This window comes from Haemorhous mexicanus, chromosome 3 (genome assembly GCF_027477595.1).
Source record: "Haemorhous mexicanus isolate bHaeMex1 chromosome 3, bHaeMex1.pri, whole genome shotgun sequence".
Classification (NCBI taxonomy): Eukaryota; Metazoa; Chordata; class Aves; order Passeriformes; family Fringillidae; genus Haemorhous; species Haemorhous mexicanus.
Window position 1 is genome coordinate 84,983,119 of NC_082343.1, and position 22,510 is coordinate 85,005,628.

The 22,510-nt window shown below is 37.5% G+C and overlaps 1 long non-coding RNA gene across 17 annotated transcripts in view; it reads left to right on the forward strand.

Moving 5' to 3' along the window:
- LOC132325341 (uncharacterized) overlaps positions 1 to 21,860 on the forward strand; it is a 41,588-nt gene extending 19,728 nt beyond the window's left edge. For 2 of the 17 annotated variants that reach the window (XR_009485905.1, XR_009485898.1), the window contains 5 exons: positions 1,045 to 1,220; positions 3,709 to 3,847; positions 4,201 to 4,305; positions 5,848 to 5,898; positions 18,108 to 21,370. This is a non-coding gene — a long non-coding RNA (uncharacterized LOC132325341). Of the gene's footprint in view, positions 1 to 1,044; positions 1,221 to 3,708; positions 3,848 to 4,200; positions 4,306 to 5,847; positions 5,899 to 16,593; positions 16,732 to 18,107; positions 21,371 to 21,398 lie in introns of those variants that run through there. The other 15 variants (XR_009485913.1, XR_009485901.1, XR_009485914.1 and 12 more) reach the window with 15 other exon arrangements.
- Positions 21,861 to 22,510: the final 650 nt, after the last annotated feature.

Genomic DNA, 22,510 nt, shown 5'->3' on the forward strand with positions numbered 1-22,510 from the left:
TGTGTCTTTTATTAAACTCATCTTACATTTTCACATGGTGGTAGGAGGAGAAAAAAAGGAAGAGAGTGAAAAAATCAGCTGATGGAGATGATAAGACGGGCAGCATTGCTTTACAGAGAACTCCTGCAACTTGCAGAAAAAAAATATTTTTGATCAGTCAAGGGAAAAACTTCTAACTTCCTTTGTTTGTTGCTTTTTTGCATTGTGTTCAGAACAAAATGCAGATTTTTTTTTAACATAAATTTTAGACAGCTCATATTATATGAGATGAATCCTGCTCCTAAAATCTATTTTAAAAGTCCAAGTCTTTCTCCTTTAGGCTTTGCACATGGCAAAACACAATATAGATGCTCCACACCTGAACTTCTCTATTCTTCCCACATGTAGAACTAGTTCATCTTCTTTCTTGTTTGGCTGAATCAATTCAACATTCAGCTGGCTCATGTCTGCAGGCCAAGGGACATCTCAATTATGTCAGGGATGCAGACAGGGGATGGGGTCCTGACCCCAGGTGAAGATAACTGCAAGGGATGTGAGAATTTATTGGACAAGACATAGCTAGAATTTCTGGATGTGACTGGTAACAATACATGAATCTGACAAAGGTTAGAGATATCACTGTGAAGGGAGGTTGGATTTCACAGACGTTTAAGGGAGAGTTGCTTAAGAAATGTCTGCATAATTGGAGAGAAACATGGGTGGCCTTTTGGGCGCAACTTGTGCAGAGCTAGCACTGTCTGGGTAATCATATCAGAAACATCTTAGAAACCAGGAATGTCTAGATAATGGTATCAAACCCTCCAAATTTGGCTACAGATGCAGCAGAACTGGGACTAAGGCAGAAGAAATTGTGGTTATTTAGTTGTGAAAGGTCAGAGATGACAAAAGAGAGAGGTCAAGGCACAGGAAAAGATATGCAAATGCATGTAAGTGGTGTAATTGAGGCTGCCCAGGGCTACCTCTTGCTCAGTATTTCTTTGAGCAGGACAACAAACCAAACTTGTTTCTGACCCCATTTCATGTCTAACCTGCTTCTTTTGTCAGGAGGACTGAGTACACAAGTGGTAGCACCAGTACCTGCTCCGGGAATGACAGCATCGGTGACCTTCTAATGTCCCAGAAGACTGCACAAATCCTTTCACCCTTGCTATTTAAAGTGTTTGTGGGTGAATAACATGAATACCAGTGAGAAATACCTATAGGTTAACTTTAATGTTCTGGTAAGGTCTTAAAAGTGCAGACATCTCCTTTTTCACTTCTGGAAACTAAGGTATTTCATGCTTTCCCTGTCAGAGAGATATTACGATAGTAGTAGAGTACTCTTCTTGGTTTCTGACTACTGTGAGAGGAGGAGCCTGGTGCCTCAGATGGTTACCCACAGAGGGCTGTTCATGTTGGAATATCTCTAGAGCTAGCTATCAGAAAGAGCTGAAACATCACACCTTGCAAGGCGTAGGTGTTTGAGGTCAGCAGCTCATTAGACATTTCTGTACACTTGGAAACCAGATGCTGCAGTCCCTCGTTTGAGGGTACATGCCTTACTGAGCAGGGCTCTCCTATTTCATGAAGGAAATAGCACCACCCATAGTCAGGCAGTCACTCTGAAAGGGAAGAGTATGTGTTCTCTGACCTCTTCAGGCTGAAACATTCATACCCCACCTCCTGGAAAAGTCCTGACTTAGCAGATGAAAGGTGAGGTTTCTCAGGAAGGGAACAGAGTTCTCAGTTCAGCTGAAGCATTTCACATAAGATAACTCTCAGAGAGAAAACTGCAAGGTCCATACGTGAGCTCTCAGCAGCTGCTTGGCTGGAAGAATAGCACTTTCAGTGTGATTCAGGGCTGTCTGGGTGAATGACGCATTCTCCCAGGAGGTCTAAAGGATTATGGGACTTTGGGGATCTGGCAGATCAGCCTGATCACCCTCTGGCTGAGGCTGAGCCCATCTGCTCTCGCACAGATGTTGATGGGTGACTCATGCCCAGCGGCAGAAGTCAGGAAGTCAGATGGATTTTGTTTAGTTGCCTTTCTACTTTAGTCCAGGTGGTTTGTAAGCATCCTTATTTGGTGAGATTAGGGTGATCCCCTTGGGTGGATGAATCAGAATTGATTTTGTGTTGGTGTTGCCTCATTCACAAGCTTAGTTGTGTGCCATGCTTAGCATGTTTTTTTAATAGGACTGTCACTTTGTCTTACTACCACTATAGAATGTTATCATACTGTGTGGAGGAGAAAAAGAAAAAAAAATTGAGCTATACAGGCTGTATTACAGAGGCTGAATATACTGCATATAACTTCATGTTTCAGAGACCTTCACTCAAAAGTTATTAAAAGCGACATAAAAGCTCCCAAGAAAGAAACCTCATAGATTTATTCTTAAGGTACATTATCTGAAAATTATGCAAAAGGCAACAATAGCACCCAGGAAAACAAGAAACTGGTTTTCATTTTGGTTCCATGGGGGAATGGGACAAGTATCTTCTTTTTCCTTGTTTATATGCAATTTTTACTGATACTGATTTTGTACCCCATCCCTATCTTGTATGGTAGAATAAATAAATTGCACAGTAAATCTTCTCTTTCAAAGACAATTATGGTGACTTATGATACTTCTGATCATAGATACTTATCATTGCTCACTTTTTATTGTCTAGGCCTTGCTATAAAATTACAACCTTGTGGGTTAGCACTTTTTGAAATAGGCATAAATATTTACATTTTTTCTCATTTTTGAATTTTTTTTCACTCTACTTTTGTAAGACATATCAATTTAGGAACTGAAATTTAGCCTCTTTAACCTGTTTTAAGAAGGAATGAAATCTGGACATGTGAAATCTAATTGTGGCAGCTGACTAGAAAGTCTATGGACGGTGTGTGCCCATTTAAGGCAAGTTTTCTCCTCTTATATGATGCTTCTACCATTGTGAATCATGTCAGCCAGTAGAAAATTAGAAGCACTTATATTTCTATTCATATTGAGACTTCTCAAAATGCTGTTTCTCTGAAAATATGCTTATCTTTAAAATCCAGCAATACAGCAGGACTTGCAACAAAAAAACCCTTGTCTATATACAAGTTAATGTCTCCTCCATGCCCACACAAATACTAAATAACCTCTGTTTTTTTCTACTAGCAATTTATGTGTGTTTGCTCCCTTTTTTTCTGCACAAAAAAGACATTTCTTTTATGATTTTACTAACTCATCTTTATGGTAATTAGAGATGCAACATCATAAGTTTTTAAAATAACTAAATAATGTTCAAACAGCTTTAAAAAAAAAAAAAAATTCACATAAGTGATGTTAGAACTCCAGAAAAATGTTGTACACTTTTCCTGTAAGTTCAGCACATTTTTTTAAATTTTTAATGGGTTTTTGAGGGGGGGTTTCATGTATTTTTTTTCATTTTTAAATTTTACTTACAAGAAATTATTTTGCATACTTTTATTCTTCCATTATAAGGATTTGCTTTTCTTAAACAAGCCAAGCTTACAGTCCAGCCAGAATTTTACATGCAAATATGACATTAAAATTTCATTTTGTGTGTGTGTTTATAAATGTTAAATTAGCTGAGAAATATGTCAAGCAGCTGAAAGACAATGAACTTCAGAGAGCTCATTAGACATTCCCTAACATTTGGAATGAAATTAATAAAACTCAGTCAATACATTTCCACTTTCTGGATTTCCTTTCTTTCCATTTGCTTACACAGCACAGAAGAGAGGGGAAACAAGCCAAGGCTGTGATAGGAAATGTCGCTGCACAACTCAGAACTGAAAGTTTTCTCTTTAAGTAAACTGCTGATTGTTAAAGTACTTACAGATCTGCTGGTCAAAAGAGCTAAATGCAGGGTAAGATAATTTTTAAGTATTCAAAACCCTTTCTGGTTTAGTGGTATGCAAGGCAATCAGTAAAAAAGGTCTTTTCTAGAACCATGTACAGACCTACTGAAATTGCTTTTAAATGGACAAAGTGCATTTGCCCTAAATGTAGTATATGGTTTCAAGCAACTGTTCTGTAGCTAAGACTATCTGTGTCAGATGTGTAAAAGAAAGCTGGATACCTAAATAAGGCTTACTGGGACCATGTCTCACTAGGTACAGGTATTGTCTCTTTAAACCTACATTGTCATATGTGTATGTGCCAGATGAACAGTTTTCTGTATACATAAAGACCATGCTTCTGTTCAAACTGGTTTTGGTAGGATGACACTGTAGTCTTCTGGGTTGCTTGCAAGCCTCAGGAAGCATGGAGAAGCTGCAAGGGATCTGACAGACTGGATGGATGCAGAACTGTACAGAGGTGCCAGGTGTGTATAAAGGAAGGCAGCAGAAAGAAAAAATTTCTAGAGCTTATTGTCTCCTTTTTGGTCTGAATACAGGCAGGTCATTGGGAAGTGTGGGAAAGGGAAAGATGCCTTAGCCTTAGCCTTAGCCTTAGCCTTAGCCTTAGCCTTAGCCTTTGCCCAGAGGCTGGAAATGCTCTGGACATCCTGATCATTCTCTTTTTTTCCTTGAGCTCGGATACTATATTGTGCTTTAGTGAGAAGCAAAAAGAGTGCCTGAATTTTACATCTGAATTGAAAAATTAAACAAAGTTATATTCAAATAGGAAAGAAATTCCTTATATAGAAAGTGAAATGCCTGTATTGGTGGTGCATAGAAATGGGATGAATTTTGCTGTTGTTAGTGGTCTCAGATGTAGATGTCTGTGATCATTCCATGGTCAATCAACTGTGACATCTCTCAGAAATCAATTAATTTTATTTTAGACTCGTATTTTCAAAGGGGATCAATTGTATTGTGATGTATGTATTCCCTTGTGATGATTATGAAAGGAATCCAGAGCAGTAACTTATCCAAATGCTTTCCTTTTGGATAGCAAACATTCATAAAGGTGAATCTGGCCCTTGATGAGGAAATGAGGCAAGCAGATGTACATGACAAAACTTTTGGAGGCTGCATCAATTTTCAGATTTAATTTTGAAGCAAGCATTACTTCTCGTGGCTGCAAAGTTGTTTTATAAAGGAAATATGCTTTCTTTGCTGCTTAAATATAGAAACTGGGTCACCTTTTAGGTCCATAGAGCAGGAAGAATCTGTCTGTCGATGCATAAAAAGAAAAAAGGAAAACAAAACCAAACTCACCAAAAAAACCCTAAAGAAGATAAAAATACTTCTATTTTTCATATCTGCTGATCAAAACTGAGCTATAAAAATAATAAAAGATAATAAAGAGGGAGCAGAATGAAAACAATGGAAAACTATGCAATTTTATGGCTGGTAAGTGCAGTTTACTGGAGATGTCTGTCATTTTAATTTGATATTTGTAAGAAAATAAACCTCCTCATCATATGTATTTGTAAATGGCATATTTACTTAATACATCTAAAAATTAGAGTTTCGTACCAGAGGACTATAAAACTGACATTGGCTAAAGCTATCAAAAAATTCCTAAAGGTTTGAAGGAGAATGAACACTAAAATTATTCAGCAAATAACTATCTTCTAATTCAGAGTTTTACAGTAATAAAGTTTACCAAAAAAAAAAGAGAGTAATATTTCAAGCCTACTTGGCAAATAAGTACTTGATTGATAAATGACATGACTTGAAGGAAGAATAAATTTTTGGTAAAATCAGCTTAGGATACGGTAAATGAAGAACTTCTTAGCACTTGCAGTGCTTGTGAGCTGAGCAGAGCAATCTATTGATCTTGTGGAAAGAGATTGTTTCGCCCTTTTACAATCAATTTTCAAAAGAAGAAACGTCTTAAGTTCATTAGTAATATTGTCTGAAGCAAGGCTGAAATAGAAAACGGATTTGAATTGCATTTTCTTTTCTGTTATTTTTAGAGACGTTATTCATTTTTTCCCCACTTTGGAGCTCAAGAGAAGAGAAATCCGGTAGGTAATTGGTGTATTTCAAAGAGTGGAATGAATTTGATTGATAGCAGACATGACATGAAGAATTAGTAACATGACAGTTTGCTGGCATGTGTAGGAACAGAGTAAATGGTTGTTAACCATTTGAATGCAGACAGCTAGAAGGAAAAGGGAAATGACTGGTGTGAAAATTTTGCTGCAGGTCTGCTAGAGCAGTCCTTCATGGGTAATGCAAGACAGCAAAATCTGGGGGAGCCCTTAGGTCTGTTTGAGTTGGTACTGGTATGCTCTGTTAAAGTCCTGTTACATTCAGTGTCATATCACATTTCTGGAGACAGTGCAACTCAGGCTTTTTTTCCTGCTGTCCTAACATTGATGTGCAGGACAAATTTGATTTTTGGATCTTAGAATCATAGAAACTTAGAATGGTTTGAGTTCAAAGTGACCTTAAAGACCACTAGTTCTAAGTGCTCCATCCAAGCTGACCCTGAATATTTTTAGGGATTGGGCATCCACAGCTTCTCTGGACAACCTTGGCCAGTGTAGCACTACTCTCATAATAAAGAATTTTTTCTGTATATGTAACCTAAATTTTGCCTTTTTCAATTTCTACCCATTACTCATTGTACTATCACTACAATTCCTGACAAAGGGTCCCTCTCTGGCTTCCTTGGAGGCCACCTTCAGATACTGGAAGGTGGCTATGAGGTCTCCACACAACCTTCTCTTTTCTGGGAAGAAGAGCCCCAACTTTCTAATCCTGCCTTCATGGGAGAGTTGCTTTAGTCCCCTTATCAACCTCATAGCCCTTCTCTGATCTTGCTCCAAATCCTCTGGAGTTACTCATATAAAGACTTGGGAGGATGCTGCACAGCTATCCATGAAACAACGTGGGGAAAGAGAAAGCTGTAATGTAAAGATGTACAGGATCATGGCACGAATACTGTAAGCCTCTCTTTCACCAGAATTTGTGATTCAAATATGATTCAATTTGTGTACTGCTGGTCACTTTTCTCATTTTTAACACACAGTGAACACTTTCCCCCAGCCTTTTCATTGTGCAGCCCTCTTTTCCATAGTGAGAGGAATCCGTGTTCATCAATAAGGAAGGTGGGAATAAATCTCACTGGCTTGGTTTTGTCTGTAATGGAAGGGGTGTCATGGCTGGGACAAACTATTGGCTGACACAAACTATTCAGTAATTTTTGTATGCAAGCATAATGCTCAGTCTTCACTGGATAGGGAAAATTAAGGAGCAGTAAATTCAGTGAATAAATCCAAGCATTGATCTGTAAACTTTTTACCTGTAGGAAAAATAAGAGTGACAGACAACAATGGCATGAAACTAGGAGGATTTAATTCAAATTTAATCTTATTTTGTCCATTCTTAGGTAATTTCATACACCACTTTCTTATCTGAGTAATCAGAATTATTCTGGGAATTGTATTGTTCCTTTCCTATCAGAGTATGAAATGGCTTTGTGAAAAGCCACAACTTGCCAAGTGGCTTGATTCTAATAGTTTCCGTCTTTGATTTTAGGCTAGAAAAATGAACAAAAAAACTCTCAAGATACTCACATTTCAGGGAGATTAAATACTCCCATCTAATAAATTATCAGCTGTAATTTGGCTGTGGTTGTTTAAATGATAAATCACTTCTTTCTGGCTACAACTTACATACTGGAAATAAATTTTCTTCGCTATTACCATAAAAATATAATAAATCATTCCAAAGATCTTTCAGAAATCTTTTTAAATATCATTAAGCTTTATTTAGACAGTCTTCCGTATCATTAATAATAATCACTATCAGAGTCTTCTGTCTTCAAATGCTGATGACATTCTAGTGCTGAGCTCAGTTGGCTCCCAGTGGGTAATTCCTTGGCATTGTTTGGCTTCCCTCTGTATCATCTGACTGTACAAGGTGAATCTGAGGCCCCAAAAATTTCTCTCATGATCCATTTGGGTCACTGAAGGGCTGTGGCAGGAACCGAATTGAAGCAGGGAGCCAGAAGTGGATTTTTGAAGATGTATCCTTATTTTCCTGCCTTAAGCATATCTTGTGAAAGGAGAAGAATATATCCCAACTTCACCTGCTTTTAGACCATGTTTTGCTTCTCTTTTCCTATTAGACAGAATGTATGGCCCTAGAGATGTAAAAGACTGCACTTCAGTATTTTTGTTCCTTTCAGAAAATGCAAGGAATTTTGATTTTGTTTGGAGAAAATTCAATGCTTAAATAACATCTCCTGCTTGAAGATTACCTTAAAAGGCAGTAGCAGGTTACATATGAAGCTCTTGAAAGTGTTTCAATAATTGCAGAAATAGCCTGTAAAAGATGAGCCCTTTATTTGGGAAATTCCCCCTTTTAATCTCCCAAGAGTCTTTGAAGAATTCTAGTCTTAATCAGTTTTCCTTTTCTTGACTTTTTCTTTGCTACTTACGTGCATGTATACTGTTAAGTACATATCTAAACTCACGTACTGCTGAAGTTTTTTGTCCATTTAAAAACCACAGCTGATAGGCACTCCTGATGCAGAAGCAGAACTTTTACCCCAGGTTTTCAACAGGATGGAAAACGTTTTTCATGTCTATGGTGGTGCTGAATGTGATAGTGGGGGATAAAGTGGCCCTTCAGCTTTTCCCTGTAACTCATTCACAGCAGTTGAGAAAGCACAGAGAGGCATCCATCTCAATGACACCTCAGTTAGCTGAAACATTTTATTCCACTCCCACGTTTCGTGCTTTCTGAGTAGCACAGCATGAAACTACAGCCTGAAAAAGGCTGGGAAATTTGTTTAGTGACTGCTTCATTGCCCTCCCCCACAATATTTATTTAATTAATGAAGAGTTTCAAAGCAATTAGCAGAAATCCTGAGAAGTAAGCCTAGGCCCTCAGTGCCTTGAAAAGCAGCAGATTTTGTTAAGTTAGATCAAGCCCATGACAGTTACATTGCAGCACAGACATGCAGAACACATCAAGCTTGCTATTGACATTTTGATTGCACTCTGTAGAATTTATGTTTAGGAAAAGCCTCAGCCAGTGTTTTGGCATATCTTATCTGTAGGGCGCTGCAGCAATAAATCCTATGAAATGCAATCAAATGTTAATAGAAAATCCTTTGTGGGAGAGATCTCCAACAGCGAGTTTTTCTCTCCACCCCCTTTCCTCTCCAAAAGGCTGTTTATCTACCCAGACAGATCTATACATGCCACTTGTAGCTGTGCTGCACTATGTTTTCTGGAGACAAAGAGTGACTTTCAGAGAAAAGAGCTGGGCAGACTTCTCCTAAGGACATGCCAGTCTCGGCTATGAATCTGTTTAAACCGTTGGGCGAGGTCAAGGCTGGGTCTCAAAACATCCCCCCAGGATGTACCTCAGAAGAGAACCCCTCCACCAGAGCAGAAGAAATACAGAAAATAGACTCTAATATGATGGAAAGGCTTTGGACAGGATGAGTCACTGACCAGACTGCTTTCTTCACCTGTCCCAAAGTATGTAGCTATTGACGAACACAGAGCACATTTTGGCCACAGTTGGGTACATGTATATCCTTGATCCTGTTTGCTTTTCTCATAGGCTGTAGTTAAGGTAATTAAGTTTCTTATGTGTTGCTGTGTGTTAAGTGGCACTGGAAGCTTGGCCTGCTCCTGGGGCACTGGCAGCAGGGCCCAAATGGAAATTAAAGAGAGACTGACAGCATCTCAGCCTCATGCTTGTCGCCTGCTTCAGCTCTAAAACCTTCAGGAGCCTCCAGTCCATGTTTGTCTGCCTGTAGCTACAGCAAGGTGTCCCAGGCACAGGGAAAGGGAGCAGGAGGATCTTCATGACACGTGCTACCTGTGGCTGTAAGTGAGCTAGGGGCAGATACCTGTGTGTGCCAGGGGACTTGCTTGATGGAGACAGAACCCACAAACTTGTGTTCTTGCGCCAAAAGAGCCACTGTCTACAGGACAGTCTGGCAAAGAGGCCACAGCATGCCTCAGGCTGCCCTGGTGTTTTAAACCACAGTTCAGGTTCCAAGTGCTTTTCCCTCAGCTCCAGAGACAGCCTCCAGCTCCAGTCTGACTGCATAGACACGGAAGAGAAGTCCTTCAGCCCCAAGCCTTTCCTCACACAGAAGTGCTCACTGCAGCTCAGACTTGCAATCACAGTTCTTTGCAGGCAAAGGAAGAGATGTTTGTGAAGAAGCTGCATTCATCTCTCAAGGAAGGGTGATAGGCCAGGACAAAGTGTCAGAAGGCCAGGAGCTGCCAGTTAGATCCTGGTGATAATGGAAGAGATACTGGATAGTGGAAATAGTCCCTTCTAGTTAGCACTGGTTAATTTTCCCCCCCTTTTTTTCCCAGTAATAGAACAAGCACAGGACATTGAGTGAGTTGCTATTTTAGGTCTATCCTGCTATTTCCTAAGTGTAGAACTAGGAGGATGACATGTAAGTGTCCTTTTGGAAGCTATAGTAACTCAGATCTGCATTCCAACAGCGCATCTACCACCCATTACACTCTTGTTTCAATGTTATTTTCTCTCCTTGGTAATCTCTCCATGGAAAAATATTTTCTTATAATGAAATATGCCAAAAGAAGGCCATGGTGACAGACTGAAATAAAACTGATAGAGCAGAGTCTGGAAATTCCTGGCAAACTCAAATACCCATTACAAAAAAAAAAAAAAAAAAAAAAAAAAAAAAAAAAAAAAAAAAAAAAAAAAATCCAGCCTATGAATGCAAACAAGAAAGTCTAACCTTGCAATAATTTTTTCAATTTTTTTCTTAAGTTTATAGCAATTTACTTCATCCAGGAAACACTGCAAAGTGCTAGTAACAAGGAAAGAGACAGTCAATAAACATTACAGCTATTGCTTGATTTTCAAAGCAGAAAATGAAAAATTAGTTGGTTTATTCACTATTGTTCAGGGTTTATTCACTATTTATTGTTCTAGTGGAACAATTTAGGCCATTTTTGCTCCATAGCTCTTATTTAATCTCATTTAGACTAACCCTCTGCTCACACAGGGTGTGAACACTGCCTAGTTTTCCTGTGGCAGCATGACACTGAAATATTATTACCTAATTAGACTGCTTTTCCCTGGTAGCATGCAGCTCCCATTTGTTTTAAAGACATATGCTTTTGTTGTGCTGTTGGAGAGGTTAGCAGTGCTTGTGTAGATATCTGAGAAAAACACAAAAGGGAAATGAACTTAAAATTTACATCTCAGTACACATTTTTATTCTTGACGTAACTTGGCCTGAGCTGAGATTGTAAGCTCACAAAAGGCCTGGTACTGGGAATAGCAGGACTGTTATTACAGGCAGAATTCAAACACATTGGCAGAATCTGTGGGAAAGTTTGTCCATTTTAGTCCTGGTTTTACTGGATGGTGAAACATTCCTTGAATAGTCAGTATGCTGGCCCAAGGCCTGAAAAAGTCGCTAAACCCTTCTTTTTTCTTTATCTTTTATAGTGAAAGCTGACAAGTAGATTAACAAGACAGCTTACTCACAGCAGGCATTTGCCCCATCAGCTACAAACTGGTCGAGGTTATCAGCCTGGTTCCAAGTGAGGAACACAGGAAAGTGTGTGATGGATCTAAAGGGGACATAACACCCTACATAACATCTTTCTTGTTGCAGAGGGTGTAATCCTCTGCAACATTTTTCTCCTCTTTGCAAGAAACATCTGCTGCATTTGCAGCAACTAGAGTTTACCTCCCATTTTGTAAGATATCATCTCCAGGACTATGACATGTAAACAGAAGGGTTACTATCATCTTTCAAGAATGTGAAAATTTTTCTTTTTTTTCCCCTGCATGATGAACAGTACGTCATCAAACTCTGCCTTAAGAATTACTTTCTCTTAAAATGCTTTTCCTCACTTCTGGAAAATGAAAGAATAATAAATCAAAGAGAAATTAAATTTATGCCTTCAAACAACCCTTACACTTTTTTTGTTCAAAAATTTCATGGCTGCTAGTGTAACTCTACATTGGTACCAATTTCATTGATCCAGAGTCTGAAAAATATCTGGCTCTTTTTCTCCAACTTCTCAAGGCCTATCAAATTTTGGGTGGGGGAAAACATTAAAATTTAGCTTTTTAGAGAGGTCATTGGGTTAGGAATGGCTTTACACTTTAAAAAATATTTGCTTTTATGTGTATACAAATGTACTTTAAAAAAATAGAAAATAGGATTTTTAGCAACAAAAACTTTTAATTCTACAACTTGTCATCCGAAATGTCTTCTTTTTTTAATTTGCATTTTTTTTGTCTTTCTTTATAAACTTTTACACTTCACTTCCTAGGCTTTCACAATTGAGCCCCACCTCAGAAACAGATGGGAATAGTGACAGTAGGGATTCAGAGTTCATAGCTCTTGTTGCAGCTATTTCTAAGCTAACTAGAATGAAAAAAAGTTAATTTTCAGTTAGTGTTCATCTGTCTCCTTAAAATGCAGAATTTTTCTAGTCCACCACTCTGTTGTCCTCAAACTCGAGGTCTTTTCATGTGTGAGAGAAAAATAACATTGTTGAAGAGTTATCTTTTCACAACTTTCTTTTATTTCGGTCAATATAAGGGATCATTTTCAGTAATTTTTGTAGAGAGGAGGACTTTATTGTGAGACACACTATTTGAAATGCAGTATTATAAAATAAAGTTGCAGAATCTTGAGCAGTTTACAAAAAAGAATTCTTTTTCACTGAGAAATTATGTTATTTCCTCATTTATTAAATCATGAGTTAAAGAAAACCAAATGTCTTAAAGTCTTGGAGGAATGAAGACTTGGAAAACATTAAAATGTTTTGACAGCAGTTTATGATTATGTTGACATATAATAATATAAAATTATCCGCTATAGTAAATAATAATTTTACTATGCTGTGTCAAAATTAATGTCATAAAACCAGCTGAGGGAATAAAAAAAAATTTATTGTATCTAAATAAAATACTTTGATGTTGTCAAAATTTAAAGAAAAAAAAAAAGCAAATATTTTGACACTTGCAGATAAATGTCTCAAAAATCAACACATTCCCTTGAGACTTTTTATTTTGACAGAAATTGAGATTTCTGGTCTAAAACTCATCTGTCAAAATGTTTTCACCTTGTCTGAGTGATACCATATTTGTAGCCAAACTTCTGTTTCAGGCTGAGCTTCCACACCGAATAGCTCTGTACCTCACTGTCTCACCTACCAGGGCAGGTTTGATCCAGAGCCAGCCTGAGTCAAGAGTCACATTTTTGTCAAATTAGCTCGTGCACATGAGACAGTTTTTTGTGCTAGAGTTAGGCTGTTGGAGGGAAGAGAACACTTAATTCTGTTTAAAGCCTGTCAGGACAGCATTATTGCTACAGGATGTTACAGGATGTTTTCTGACACAGTTCCAGCCTGTAAGTTTGCACTTCACATCTTGAAGTGATTGTGTTTCTGATCTGGTAGCCACAAAGAGGGCTCTTTTGGAAAAGTGGCTAATGGCCAATGCAAGTTGATATTCATGGGAAGAAGATATGGAGTCATGGCTAACACTGAAATGTCTCTGGGAAAAAACAATGCTTAAAAAGATGTTAAATGGAAGAGAAATTTTCAGCTGTGGTTTGATTCCTTTTTTCCCAAGAATCATTTATATTTGTTGCCTGAGATCTGAAAGACCAGAAAGAAGGAGGTTAAACTTGTTCCCTATAAAAATGTTGTCTTCCTAAGTGGTCAGAAGAGAGTGGGGCTGGGCATGGCTTTCCCCAAATCCTCCCACAGCTCTCAGTATCCCTAACTTTGGGGTATTCTAAGATCTCCTAAAGCTATTTGCTAGACTTACAGCCCATTCCATTTGCTTTTATCCCTCTGGTCAGTGAGGAATGGCACTGTAAATCACACTACACAACCATCTGACACGGTTCTGACCTGCTAAACAGGATATTCAGGAAGGTGGGTGAACAAGTGGCAGCAAACAGGAATAACTATTCTCTTTTATTTTATGTTTACTGTGCAAAAGTGTATTTGAGTTAGCTCATCTTGACTAGGCTTTAGCTAAACTCTTCTCCCAAGTCTTCATGACAAATAAAAAATGTGATTTTTTTCTGCCACTGCATGCCTCAAGAGAATTTCAGCCAAATAAAGAATTTAGAATATCAGACAAATAAAGACAATGGGCGTTGCAAATGAGGATGATTAGGCATTAAGTACTTTTAACACTTTTAGTTATAATTCAGTTAAAATTTCTCTATAGAGCAAAGAAGGAGAGAGTGAAGACCCTTTAGTCTTAAGCCAAACATCTGTTGCGAGCATCCATGCTGTTTCAGTTCTGTAGACCTTTTCTCAGAAGTTCCAATAGAAAAGCAACCTGCTAAACACATGGGTCCTTTTTAGTCAGTGTGGGACACAGCCAGATGGTTAAAAGAGACACAAAGATGCCAAATTCATGAGGTGTGGCCTCTTCATTTTAGCAACATACTTTTTATTTGTTGAGTAGAGAGGCTCTCGGTAACTGTCTGTTGAAATCTCATGCACATACCTGTGTCACAACCAACTTGGAGCACTCTGGCTTTGATCTTTTGTACAGAATTATTTTTCAGCTTCTCTGAAGTAACTCCTGATTTATGTTCCTATAAGTATGATGCCCAGAAGGCATGGCACATGTTCTTATACCCTCATATTTTATGGTTAACGAAAGATTTTGGCAAAATTTCATTTAAAAACTTGCCAATTTTACTCTAGATAAACAGATATGGTTTTCTCACAATAAATACCCAAAGAATACAGCAAATGCTGAAGTAATGGGGTGTTTTTATTTTTCAGAGTCACTTGATATGTTTTATGGGCAACCATTATGATGATTTTTTTCCCACTTGAAAATACATAAATAAACTTTTTTTCTTATTTGCTTAAATCTCCTTAAGTGAATTCAGGGTTTCGTTATAATTTTATGGATGTATGAGCGTCTCAAAATTTCATATTTCCATGTCTCTGAGCATTTAATTTGCTTTTCTTCCCATAATGATGGTACATGCATGTAGAAATTCTGCATTGCCTGCAAAGATTTCATTAGTGCTTGTGTCATGCACAGTGATGTTTGGAATGTCTTGGGATAATACAAAGCTTCTCAGGGATGGAAGAGGACTTTGCAGTATGCCCTCCTTGTGCACTATTAAATTGATCTATACAGGAAAAAGATTTAGGTGCATTTTTCCAATCACCTTTCATCAACTTTCACATAAATGTTTTTTGGGTTTAGTATGAAACAGACTGGGCAATTCCAGTGCAGCAATTCCTGGAGCCAGGACAGGCTCAGGTGAGGGACTGAGACTCCTTATTCTTTCCCAGACAAAGCATTTGCCTAGGAAAAACCGTGGTTTTGGCTTTGTCTGTGATTGAGGAACCACCTCCACTCTGTTTGAAGAGCGGGTTCTGCCACAGTTTTCAGTTCAGTCATGAGCGTGTGCCTGGTGACTTGGGGTGTTACTTGGCAAAAGGGCTGCTGCCTCACAAACTTGGAAAGGAAAGCAGGGAGCTTTCTCACTGTTCTCTGGACCTGTGTACCTGTGTTAGTACTCATGTTCAGTGGGAAGATTGCCTCCTTCAGGAGAAGGGCTTCAGAGCTGTCCGGTAACAGGGGAGGAAGAATAGGCTGTCTGTTGGTGCTGAGAAGGGTTCTGCAGTTTCAATTCATGATCTCAAGGTGCCTTCAGTGCCTTGGTGACTGAAATCCTGTTCTGACCTTTGACAAGAAACAGCTACAAGAAAGTCTATTACACACGGCTATGCAAATTTTCTGGCCTGTTTTGGTGGAAGTAGCTCTTGTTGTTGTTATAGATGGCAGGTCCTACATCACTCCAGAGGGTCACAGTCATTACCAAGGTAGCAAGAGGGTATAAGAGCTCTTGGCATCACCTTTTTGAAAGTACTGAGATATTCTGAACATGGTAAACACCACGCACTTTACCACTGATATGATAAACTTTCATGCGTTTCTCTTCATAACTTCAACATAATCTGGACTTTTTATATTAAGTAAAAAAGGTAACTTTCTTCTCTTACAAAAGTCAATCTTACCTAGGATTTTTAAAACAAGTCTTTGGCCTTTATGGTTCACATCTCAGCGTTAGTAACTGGAACTAGCACAACTTTTTAAAGGTGTATGTAGAGTCATCGTTATACTCTCAGAGCCTATTGCCTCCAAAGTCAACAGGATTAAACAATAGCAAAAATCATCAGCAGCTAAACCAAGCCTCTTATATCTTCAATATAAACAGGAAATGTAGTTACTTTTCTGACCATAATGTTGTTTTTAAAAATCCAAGAGCAGTTCTCAAGGCAACAACACAATATACACACAATACATGTGCATTGCTGCACCTTCCGCACTGGGTTATGTGCTGTACATACATTGATGAAAATAATGCTATGGATACTCTGCCAGACTTCCTAACACCAGGGAACAGGATGGTTTTCCTAAACACAAAATTCTTCAACACGTGTAAAACTCTTCCCACTGATACAGAAGGTGGTATGTTTGTGGCTTGTTGCTGTCATTGAGATTACCAGGTAGATCTTTTCATAAATCAAATGGGAAACAGAGGCAAAATGGAGGTTAAAGTGCTGAAAGGAGAATCTACAGAAAGTGGATGCCTGTATTTCCAGCTCGCTGACAGTCTGGTCGGGTTGGATTTTATATTGCTTCTGAATTATCTATTCACGTCTGCTGAAGGGGATTTAATTTTTTTTCAGACTGAACCAAACCTGTAAACATTGAAGTTTTACCTCTTTTTCTGCACGTAATCCAAGAGATAAAGCTGAGTGTTAATAAGGATTTCTAGCACATTACTTTCTACACCCTGCTTCAAGCAATAGGTGCAGTTTTTGCTGGTGAGCACCAAAATTGCCTATAATTAAAATCACTAGGAGAGCCTCTTTAAGCAAGAGGACAATTAGCATTTCTCAAGTCACGTCTGCATGTGTTAAAGCTGTGTATGAGACAGACCAGACAAAATGAACCTTATTTTAATTTAGTGAAAAGAGTAGCAAAAGTCAGATTTGATGTTGGTGGGAAGAATGTCATCTCTACTGCCAGGGACACATGAACAAACCACTTAATCACAACAGAAGTATCATTGAAACGAGTAGAAAGAGAGATGATAAACAGCCATAATGAAAAGCAATTGCTTACAGGTGTGTTTATGGTTTTTGTGTGCTTATACAAATGAAAGCACATGTTTTGTCATACATTTTCTGCCTTTGCCAGCTGGTTTTCCCTTAGTCAACTCAATCTGGTCTTTGCTTTTTAAACTGGGTTTACATAAGAGAGTCCTAAAAAATTAGGTATTAATTATCATTATCACATAGTATTAGCAACTTCTGCAGTTATAAAATGTAATAAATGTGCAGTGAGTCTCATACATACATGATGGGACACCGTGGTGCCATCTATGGTGCTGAGCTGGAAGTCAAGGCAGCAATGCCTGAGTCAGATGAAATGAATGTCTGAACATACCTTGCTGTACTAGAAAATCTCTTTTCTAAAAGGCTTTGGTGACAAATGCTTTGCAAGATTTCAGTGAAATAATTGAATAAATTTAAACAACTTGTTTTTGTGTAGAAAGTGGAAAGTGATAGCAGGAATTTGAAGGAAAGAAGTGCCTGTTCAGATTTACTTTCATTGTAATATCTTTTCAACTGAATTGGCCTTTAAAAATGAATACAGCTGCTCAGAAGGAAAACAGGCACTGCAGAACTGATCCCAGCATTTTTCAACTCTTCAGTTAAATCAAAGTAACATTGGGGAGTCTGTGATTGGTACATTCCAGTCAGAATGGTATTTGTCAGCCCCTGAAAAAAGAACAAACTCATCTGTCACTGGCTTGTAAATGACAACCTTTCCCAAATCCCAGTGAAGGAAAATAAAATAGGTTCCCATAGGACTTCAGAGGATTATTAAGATAGTGACCAAAGAGATTTAGAAAGCTTTGTGCTGCTCAGGACAATATGAAAAACCCTTGGGCAACATTAAAATGGGACTCAGGGAAAAATCCCCTTAAAAATTGTGATACAAAGAAAAACAAATAATTCTCCTTCACAAACACACAAACCTCAAAAATTTCATGAGAGCAAGACTATAAAATTCTCAATACAATGTAGGATGGGGAATGAATAATTGTTTAAACAAACTGTCTAACTTTACAAATTTATTTATCTGATGATAGCACAGATGAAAATTAAATCTCTTTTTTTTTTTTTAAATCAAGAAACATCAAGTCAAGGAGTAGAGATGTGGAAAACAGATCAGCTCCAAGGACAGAGATGATCTTCTCATAAATTATTTTGCTGCCAAATGAGAAAAAAGAGAAGATGGAGACCATGCTGAGAGATGGTACTTTTTATTTGAAGAAGAAAGCTCTGACTACTCATGATGTTGCAGTGCCAGTAGCTTAGGCTAAATGATTACCAGATTTTGTGACACAACATTTGGCAGGATTTAACAAGTTGTTTGTGAGCTGGTTGGGAGATAGGCAGTAGACTCTTCGCTGAACTAAAGCCTGAAAGGCAATTTCAGTCTATAGAACATGACAAAGATAATTAATTAATAGAACATGACAAAGATTAATCATAGAATTATAAAATAGTTTGATTTGGAAGAGACCTTAAAAAACCTCTAGTTCCATCCCCCCTGCCTTGTGCAGGAACACCTTCTACTATACCAAGTTGCTCAGAGCCAGCCTAGCCTTTGAACACTGACAGGGTTGACACATCCAAAATTTCTCTGGAAAACGTGTTCCAGTGCCTCACCACCCTCACAGCAAAAATTACCAGTAGCAACTTTAAAATATCAGTTGCTGCAAAAAAAACTGGAAGGAAAGAAGCTCTTTTATAAATGGCAGGGGAATGTGTAGTAGCAATTTTACCTACTGGTGCACTTATCCTTTGAGAGCCTTATTTGTCCAGGTTATAATCTCTGCAAGAAACAGATATTCATTAAGATAATTCACAAGGGAAGACAGGGGAAAGCCATTTTCCCTCATGATGATTAAATCCTCACTTCTGAAAATTTTTAATTAAAACGGGTTTTTATAGCATTTCCCATATCCAAAATAAATTATTACTTTCCTTCTAAAAATGTAACCTTATCCCAGTGAAAATACCAGTTCTCAGAGATATGCATTTTTCCAAAAGAATTTTGTTTTCATTTGAAAATATTGTTCAAGGATAAAGATGATTTATTAGCATACAAAGATGAACAGCTAAACAGGCACAAACATGAGTAAATACACCAAAAGTTATTTTTTATGTTTTCTGTTCTCATCTTAATCGGGATCTGTTGATTGGAATGCAACTGAAAACCATAGATAAACATAGAAAGTACTGTGTAACAGGTTCTTAGTTGTTTTATTTAATGGATTTAGTGGCATTGGTTGAGGGTGCCTAAAGAAATTTAAAAACAGTTGTTACAAGTGAAAATCTGAAAATCAATATTTTTTGTGAAAAAGTTAAATCCGGTCTGTCATGACTAAGAAGATATTTAGAAAATAGCCCATATAAATAAAGAAATCTCTAAATATTACTTGGAGAGTTTTCTTTTTAGTTTATTAAAAGGAATCAAATTAGAGGAAAGAAAGGCTGCAAATGCATCATATAGTGGAATGAAGTGCATGGTTCTTCCATATGTACAGCTGAAGACCTGCAATTTTTGCTGAAGAATTGCACTTTACTAGACACAAGATAGCAAGTGGGACAAAATTAAATCTTGTTTTATCAAGGGGATAGACTAGACAACCTCGTGGGCATTTTCTATGATTTTAACACTCTTTTACTTGAAAGTAACAGAGTTACTCTTCAGGTCTGGAAGAATGACTAATGATTTGAGGAGACACACTCTCAATAAATAGAGGTGTTTTATTATTGAGACTCTTTGTTCTCACAATGCGAATGTTCTTCTATGACAGCTGAGCAGCCTCTGTCCCTGTCTGTGGCAGGGGTATTGGACTAGATGGTTTTAAAGGTCAGTTCCAACCCAAATAATTCCACAATTATTAACTTAAGAGTAAAATATGAAAGACTTGTGAAGTTCAGGAGCTACTGATTCCAGACAAAGAAATAAAGTTACTTTTCTAAAATACTTCTGTGTATTTGGGGTTGGAATGGCCAAGTTGGACATCATACATGATAAGCTACCATTGACCACTTTGTGTGATAGTTAACTTGGCAACATGCTACCATCTGCAGATTAAAATTTAAATCTGCAATTTAAAAATGATTTAAAATATAGCAGAATTAAGAAGATGCTGTAGGTGGCAAGTAGTTCTTATTTTCATATTTTAAAATTTATAAAATAAAACAGTCAACCAAGTAAAATTGTACATATTTTAAAAATTTTATAAGAGTCTGTACACATCAACTTTTCCTTTTTCTCCAGGCAATTTTGAACATTAAGAAGTTTGGAAAAATTTCAGCAAAGTGTTAAAAGTTTTTAATACTTTTATGAAAGGCACCTCTATCTGTCTTTTATTAATATATGTTGCACAATAAGGCTACAATAATCTTTCATCTGTCCATTGAGCAATTTTGATGAAAAGAAGAAGAGTTTTGTATTGGTTTACCTTGCCTAAAAAAGGGTAGATGCCTTTCACATTTTCAGAAAGAAAAAATATGTGAAATGAATTTTCATTAATGAGCCAAACTTTCAGAAGAATACTTCTGTTCTTAAAAATATTATCTGTCTGGTTTTTAAAACTAAGAATTTTTAGAAGAACAAATTTGTCATTATCAGACAAGAAGGAGGAAATAAAAATATACTTATCTAAAAACCTGTATAAAGTTAACTGTTTATTTCTCCTTTCCATAAATTGCAAATTGGTAAGCCCTTATGTGTGAGTAGTATGTATGAATGCAGGCACTTTATAAATGCGTTTCTGAGGTCATAGAATTAATTACCACACCATCATGTACATAACTAGAAGAGTACTTTGCAACCTTTTTTCCATGTGCTCTGCTTCGCAAAAAAAAATTCTTTGACTATAGATCTTTGGTATGTCATGGTGACTCTTATTTGTCTTCATATGCTGCTACGTGGTTGGAAACTGAAGTTGAATTGCTTATCACTTATCGCTTGATTTCAGTCTTGGTTGCATGGTTGCATGGTTGCATTATAACCAGCATTATAACATTATATTGGTTTAACAATGGTGAACACATATATTTTTCTTTGGGAAAATGGTGGCATTGGGCTGATATTTGACTAACTAATGGGTCATATAAAATGTTTTTATAAATAAGTTTCCTTGGATGCGGAATGTTCTTTTACTCCTGTTTCAGCTCACATAAAAATCCATTCTACTCGTAAAGGGTCTTGATTCTATTTCACATATTTAGAAGCAGAATTGGAAGACCTGAATTGCACTGTAACATTGCAAATGTAATGTAGTCACCATAGAGAAAGTTTAATTATTCTATTGTTTAGTAAGCAGGTCAACAAGAAATAAAAAGTCTAACTCTACCTTTGGTTTCTGAACAAGCCTAAGTGTCTGACTCTCTGGTTACAGAGCATCACATGCTGGGACTATTTCACAGTCTGAGGCCTCCTGACCTGGCACAGGAGGGAGATAGCAGTGTCTGTCACAGCCTGGCACCTTGGCAAACTGTCCCATTGCATCTGCCTTGGAGGAGCCTGATGCAGGTTTAAAGACAACAGCATAATATATACTTAATTTACTGTTCTAATTGTTTGAACTGGGTTAAAAAACAAAATAAAACAGAAGAGATGGTGAAGGACTGGTTTGTATGCTGGCCACACAGCAGGCATCACAGACACCACTGTTTAAAACATCACAAGTTTATTGATCATGCAAGATGCCAGGTTGATTGGGACTGACACAGTATTTACTGACTATGAAATGTAAATGCCTAAAGCTGGAGGCTAGCTCCACACAGAAGTTTATTTCATTCAGTTTATGGAAATTTTATTGCTGAACATTACTAGCAAAAAAATAAAAGTGTGGACATTTCTACTGGTTTATGTTCTGTTTGGGAAATTATAGCACACATCCATGAGATTTTCTTTGCTCCAAACCTTCCTGGGCAAATGGTTTTCTCACTCGGGGAATGAGGTTTTATAAGGAAAACATAGCAAATGAAATAGCTCCCAAGCATCTGTGTGGAATAAGAATACTTTATAACTGATGAATTTAGCATTTCATCAGAAGCTTGTTAAGTCAGATTTGGCAGGCGAAAGCACGGTGTGCTAACCTCAAACTCATCCTGCTTTGGGTGTGCTGGTAGTAAGCAAATGTACTAAAGGTATGAGAACTATTTCAGTGTGTGGTACAGCATCCTAGGCAATGTTCTCATCAATCAAATAGGTTTGGCTTTCCCTTTCTGTAGTATGAATTTTGCAGCCTTTTAAATTAATTGACTAGAATGAAGGTAATTCTCATCTACACACCCTCATGCACACCCTTAAGAGAATAAGGCCCTAACTGGAAATAGGGAATAACTTTGGGTAGTGCTGCTTTGTGCCCTGATATTCTACCTTTGAATCATCAGAGACTTTTAGGGTAACTAATATACAATTTCTGCTTATTCTTAGTTCCCTTGTGTGTCTGCTTTTTAATATTGGAAATACAAAGGTCCTAAACTGAGAAACTGCGTGCGTGGT